The sequence below is a fragment of the Sinocyclocheilus rhinocerous genome, unplaced genomic scaffold (genome assembly GCF_001515625.1).
Source record: "Sinocyclocheilus rhinocerous isolate Xijiao unplaced genomic scaffold, SAMN03320098_v1.1 scaffold2724, whole genome shotgun sequence".
Classification (NCBI taxonomy): Eukaryota; Metazoa; Chordata; class Actinopteri; order Cypriniformes; family Cyprinidae; genus Sinocyclocheilus; species Sinocyclocheilus rhinocerous.
The window spans coordinates 528,016-535,146 of NW_015635046.1; the positions used below are offsets into that span (position 1 = coordinate 528,016).

At 39.3% G+C, this 7,131-nt stretch overlaps 1 long non-coding RNA gene across 1 annotated transcript; it reads right to left on the reverse strand.

Annotated features, from left to right (window-relative positions):
• Positions 1 to 4,712: 4,712 nt before the first annotated feature.
• LOC107746450 (uncharacterized) lies at positions 4,713 to 5,347 on the reverse strand. The gene is made up of 3 exons (XR_001640691.1): positions 5,276 to 5,347; positions 5,106 to 5,203; positions 4,713 to 4,877 (listed from the first exon to the last, which is right to left on the reverse strand). It is a non-coding gene; the product is annotated as an uncharacterized LOC107746450 (long non-coding RNA).
• Positions 5,348 to 7,131: the final 1,784 nt, after the last annotated feature.

The following is a 7,131-nucleotide window of genomic DNA, read 5'->3' on the forward strand; positions in this document are numbered from 1 at the left end:
TTGATGCATTTCCTCAGCGACCAGCACAGATCATCTCCAGGCATGACGAAGCGGATATCATCCTCTTTTGGAAGGCCAACCAAAGTAGTTTCGCATTCACAATGAAACACAGCGCCTTCACGACATGGCAGCGGCGGCTACAACAATACTACAGCAAGATTAAAAGTTACGCCTTCTTTCTTTGCGTGAACATTTGGGCAGCGTTATGCAAATCTTCCCACATCGTGACGTAGACATGTGGGGGCGTGTTAGAACGAGCCGTTTTAGGTAGGCGTGGTTGACTCTTAACTTTTATAAAGAATATCTCTTTGGATTTGAGACTTTAGTCTTTGCAACTTTACAGATCTTCTTTAAGCACCAAGAGCTTGTAACACTCCAAAGAGAAAGGAAAAATTTAAATCGCATCATATGACCCCTTTAATGTCAAATGTAAAATGTTCAAATGTCACAACAATACAATCCATTGAAAACACTGTATGCCAACACTTCAATTGCATAAAATTAAATATTACTTATTTCTTAAATATTACACTTATTAGCGGTAAACTAGACAAGACAGATTAACACACACACAGACACACACACACACACAATGATCAGTGGTAAGACACTGTATGTATCAGTTAGTCAGACTCTTTCTATCTACAGTATGTAGGTGGTTCTTGGCTACTTTAAGCTGCAAGGTGGACTGGACTTTATGTTGATGGTCAAATGCAGGAGTCGGCAAGCTTGTTGACACAAATAGCAATTTTAAATTTGTTCTTGTTTTAATTACTGTGCAACATCACCCCTCCTTTTCCGTCCCACTCAGCATACACCAAGCATGAATAAATCATGCAAATTGCTGTCTCACTGTTGCCCGTTTTTGCTGTTTTCAGCATTATTTGCACTTGTGTTGCCTTGTTTGTTGTAATATTTGAGCTATGTGTTGTGGTGGTAACTTGGAGTGTGATTCTTCCCTTAATGATGTTATTTTGAGTGTCACTGTCATTGGTGTCTGAAATGTTAAGGATCATTACAATATGTCACAAGCTGCCCTCTTTTGCATAGATCTTTCTTTACATGAGATGTTACCACAAGCAAGACTTATTCTGAGATCAAAAAGCAACAATGAACCAACAGCAGACCAAACTGCATCACCCGCATGTGAACAGGTGGCACTACGCGACCCACTAGATAACCAGTTTACTTAAGCAATTGTTTATTTGTCCAGTGAATTATGCAGGTAGTTAAGGTTAAGTTGGAGCATCTGGCTTCCATAAAGCTCATAACTAAACAGGGAATTAGAAATGGTTGAAGGCACAACAATAATAACCCAATAACCTAAAATGTTTACAATTACACCACTTCCTGTTGCCAGAATCCTTTCATTGCTCAAATGCTCTTATGAGCAGCAGATCCAGTGCAGACCATGACAAAAGTTAGTTGGTATTCATAGTTGAGGGTAAAATAAAATAAAATACAATACAATTTGTATTTCATACAATTGTATGTCTATCCTACTTTTATTGCTGACATGCTAATAATTACACTTTCACATACCACTTTAGCACAAGTGCATAGGGTTACTGACCCCTGGTGCACAGAGACTACAGTACAGACTACAGGACTACTGTACCAGCAACCAAACAGTCATCATATTGTGGGATGGGAAAAAAGACCTCAGATGCTTTAAAACAATATAAACAGCAAGTCATTGCTCAATAAAAGAGGATAAATGCAGAAATTATGAGTCATACATACATAAATCCTAGCAGAAGGGGGATCAGAAGTCATTAGGTGCTTTGTGTCTCATCAGCGTTGCTGCTCTTTTTGGGTGTGGAGCTCATTAGACCTGCCAAAATGAATTAAATCACACTGCTGAGGAGGGAATGGGGAGCACTTTGCAGTAAGCCTAATCGTTACTGGACATTACTGTACTGACACAGCAGATCTCTGCATCTACGGGGATCACAACTTTTAGGTATATTGTTGCACATCACTTCTATTCAGCATTGTTGGGGAAGCTACTTTGAAACTGTTCTGTCCCAAGCTACTCAGTCTACAGTTAAATTACAGTTAATGTGATAATTGTCATAAAAAATGAATATAATTTTCATAATTTACTAATCATTATCCAAATCTGTCTTTTTTCTTGTGTGCAAGATTTATTTATTTTTTTTGTCAGTTGGACCCCACTGACTTTCATTATATGTACAAATTATATGTACAAAAACAGATTACATTTACATTCAATAATTTAAATCATCAGACACTCTTATCCAAAGCCACTTATGAATGAGGACAATAGAAGCAATCAAACCAACACAAGAGCAACAACATGTAAGTGCTGAAGTGCTGTGAAATTTTTTTTTTTTTTTGTAAAATAAAAAGAATGAAAAGAGAGATATTGTTAGAGGGTCATATATATATATATATATACTTTGTAAACTCAATCAGGTGTAGCTAAATCACCTTCTCAACGGCAAACAAAGCCATTTCACTTTCGACTGTGATCAGCTGTGGTCATTTTGATTAGCTCAGCAGTCAGGAGATGGATACAAAAAAAAAAAAAAACAAGTCAAAGGCTTTATCAATGCCTAAAAGCACAGTGAAGTCTATTATTAAGTGGAAGGTATTTGGTAAAACACAGACCCTCCCTGGATCAAGAGCGCCTATCATTTGATCAGTTTCTGCATTTTTTGTCCATACAATGAAAGTCAATGGTAACCAAAAATGTTGGGTTACCAACATTCAACATATCTTCTTTTGTGTTATGCAGAAGAAAGAAAGTTATACAGGTTTAGAATGACATAAAGATTAGTAAATGATGGCAGAGTTTTTGGGTGAACTATCCCTTTAGGTTAGTAGCATTGCTACTTAGCACTCCGCTTTAGCCATTGTCCATGTCTGGAACTCTTTCAGCCCCCAAACTCACTCAACCGTTCATTTACGTGGGTGAATTCAGTTCATCAGTTGAAATCTGTTCTAACAAACCTGATATTTGCTCTGCCATGACTAAGCCCTCATTCCTGACTCCACATTTTTATTGGAATGCAGTAATTAGCTTTGGCGACAATTGTACATTGATGTACGATGTTGGAGCTCTGACTCCTAACACATTTAGCGATCGCGCGAGGAACAGACAAAAAAGGTTAACAGTTTATTCAGAATGACAATAAAACCCAGCAACGGTGTAAAAAAAAGATCGCTGGTGGGGGGGGCTTAAGGATTATGCACATATGCAGCTCATTTCAAATTCCATATAATTATCCAAGGTTAGCAGCTGCCAGTTAAATGAATAAATAGCTCTACACCCCTCTCCGCTCTTCAATCCTCAGCCGACTGCCATATCAGACCTCATCTGAATATCCTGGAACTGTTACCAAGCAACACACTACCCGCCTTTTTGGCAAAGCGAAGGGCAGTGATGCCATTCAGCTGTTGAGGAGCTCAGTTAGTGTTGCGGACGCCAACATCGCGCTCCCCAGCTATGGCTGCCGTGGGGACAGCCTGAAACAGAAACGGAGCAGTCCGGTGACTTTACAGAACTCTGAAGGGAGCTCATATACAGAGACACACAAAAGTAGGCTATCTGGACATCCTCACTGTGGTGGAGAAAAGTGGTGGTCTATATGCGTTTGTATAAGAAAACTGAAAAATCCACATTTGCCATAGCAACTTCGATGAACTCCAGCACACAGTCAATTAAACTTGGACCGCAGTGTATTTGGCTGCTTCCTCTTCCTGTCCTGGAGAGAAAAAGAGAAAATTACTGATCACTTAACTGACCTGTCAGTATTACAGCATATTCCTGCTCGCCAGCCAAGACGAGATCACACAAGCTCTGTTCCAAAACCTAGTGAGCTGGCTTGCTGTCTCCATAGGCAGCTGCCTTCTAAGACAGCATTCTAACCTCATGAAATCTCATAAGCAGGACTTTTCTCGCATTTTCTGTGTTGATTTTGAGGGGAAAACTGTGGAATTATGTGGATTAAACATGGTACAATCGGTTAAACGGAAAGGAGAATAATTACATTCTTATTATTAGTTGCTGAAAGCATTATCACATTAGTCGAAATATTTAATGAACAAACACACAAGGGGAAGGGGAAGTGCAGAACTTTCGAACACGTTCCCGGCGTTCCAAATCTGAGGAAATCTGCAGAGCTTTCAGTGCAGGCACACTCCACTCTTCATAGGCAACAAGCTTGCACCCTACACTAATAGCGCTCCTAATGTCAAGTGCATATAGTGGAAATTGACTCACAAATGACTTTGAATTTGGTGTTAGCATGATGCTAGCCTAATGACACAGATCTCAAAAACTGATGGCAGATAACATCAACCTAAATGACTCACATTTCATTTAAGGTATACATTTGATCTGTTCTGGCATTCCCTGGGAATCAAACCCATGACCTCGGTGTTGTTAACATAATTCTCTGTTTAAACTACAAGTTACATAACACACAAATACTGAATACTTTTTCAATATTGATTTAAAAAATCATTGGGAATCATTTATTTTATTTATTTATTTATTTTCACAGAGCTTGTTACAGTGTTTTCTGGGATTGGCTTTTCCATAAAGCATACACTTTGGAACAGTATTTGTGTCAGGAGCTTGTATGCGATGCCCTGGTAAAGTGTCTAGGCAGCTCACTAAACGTTGACATTTTTAATTTCACCCAAACAAACAAATAAATTCTAGCATTATTTACTCACCCCCATGTCACTCCACTTAGACTTAAAACACACACATGCAGACACCAGAGCAGGGATAAGGAATTTCCACTGTGGGCCGAGTGTCAGTTGGCAGATGCCATGGACATCCAGGGCTTTTCCCGCTGCCGTTGGGAGCTCCACACATTGTCTGACACTCCAGACAGCACTGGCTTCAATTAAAAAAAAAGAGACGAGGAGAATGAGAAGAAGACAACTGTAGACATGTTGGAAATGGCTGTCTGTCTGGAACAAAATGATGAAAGTGAGAAAGGGAGAGAGAGAGAGAGAGAGAGAGAGAGAGAGACGTGTTATCTGTCAGCTTCAAATAGACAATGTCACACTGTACATTCAAGTGCCAGCTCTGAGAACAGAGGCTTGCTGGTATAACACTCACACACACGCACACAGCAGATTCAGAGGTGCTCTGGCTCTAACAAGCGCATAGTATATCTGACGCTGTGCCACAGAGAATAGGGCCTGCCACAGGCACTGCAGCCTGTAGAGATTGGGAGAACCAGATGACTCAATCTGCTCAAACAGGAGAGTGCACAAAGTACTATTACTTCACCTTGTGACTTCAGATCCAACATACACGAGACTGCACAGACCAAGAATAACCCTTAGGAAAGAAAAACCTACAAATAAGCTTGCTTTAATGTCTCAGTTTCTTGTAGACAGCAATGAGGTTAAATGGAGGGAAACTTTAGAGTTAAGTTAACTGAAGAGACTACTAAATTAAGTCTCCTGCTTCTCAGATTGTCCTCCTGAGAAAAATACCCTATTAATTTAACATGTCTCTGAAGTTTCGAAAGGGATCTCAATGGGAAACACTGCCAAGAATAATTTCATAATCAGTATTATCATCTTATATTACAGGGGGGGGAAAGTGTGTGTGTGTGTGTGTGTGTGTGTGTGTGTGTGTTCTGTACAGTATAAAAACCATTACGTCTATGGGATGTCCCCACTTTTCACAAAAACAAACCTGAGTGTGTGTGTCTGTGTCTGTGTCTGTGTGTGTGTGTGTGTGTGTGTATATAAAAATGACTGATATTGACCGAATGACTTTTATGGAAATATGATCATATTTTTTAATTATCATTTAAGACTAATTTCAGGACATCTCAGGACAGTTTTAGTAGGGTTTCAAAGCAGAATATGACTTTCTGTTGTGAGACATGCATCAGTTTAATGCATGTCCACTGTAGTGGACACCAGGCAACCCTCTACATTGCGAGTGAATCACTCGCAAATGCCACTAAATCTTACTCTGGGCGACTAAATAATGTCTAACACTAACCATTGGCTAATAAATTCTTAGATTTTACACGCCAGTATGTGTGTGAGAGGCGTTCAACACAGATTTTCACTCGATACACACGCTGACTGAGCGCTTTAGAGTTTCACTCTCTGTCAAGCGATCTGTACTATTTCGATGCGCTCAATGGATCATGTCATGTACTCAATGGATGCGCAGTATGTACCACGCAGCGCACCTGTATTTGACGTACCATAAACTAGTGTGAAGGCGCACGACTCGCCGTCGCTTTACTGATAGCGCTGTGTTTCTCACACATGCAAAGAGAGAGAGCGAGAGTCTTGCATACCACGCTGAATGTAAACCATATTCTTTGTTGTATTTTCCTGTCAAAATAACAGAGTTAATTTAGAATTATTCAGCTTTTAAGAACAAGCAAAAGATATGCCGGTTTCTCGGCAGTGGGCGGAGCTAATACGCGAACAGCTCTCATTGGCTGGCGCTCATCTATTACCGTCCCCGTTTTGATTTCAGCAAATCAGTTCGAGCGAACGCTGACAACGTGATTAATATTCATGAACCCAGCAGATAATAATAGTAGTAGTAGTATCTTTTAATAATAATTACTATTACCTATGACCAACAATATCTTAAACACCACCACCAGTCCTAAGTTCAGTTAAAATGACAAATATGCATTCATTCATGGTTACCAAGTTTTAGTTCTAATCACTAGTTCTATCATTAAATAGTGCTTAATTATCATAATATAATGCTTGATTGGCTGAAGTTAAGAGTGCACATTCAGTTATTTAAGAAGCTGTTCCATTTTACAAAGATAAACTGATTGGGTGGAATCATGTGTGTGTGTACCTACTTAACCATATTTTGGGGACAATTTGTACCCAAAAGTGAGCAAAACCTGACAAAATCGGCAAAAACCTCAATTTGTGGATGTCCTCATTTGTAAAACTGTTATAAAAATAAAGTAAACAAAGTTTTTTTTACTTTTGAAATTGTAAAAATGCAGAAAGTTTTCTGTGAGGGGTAGGGGTGGGTTTAGGTTAAAAAGTATATAACTATCTGTATATAAAAACAATAGAAGTCTATGTAATGTCCCCATTTAGATAGCTAAATAAACGCGCGCGCGCGTGTGTGTGTGTGTGTGT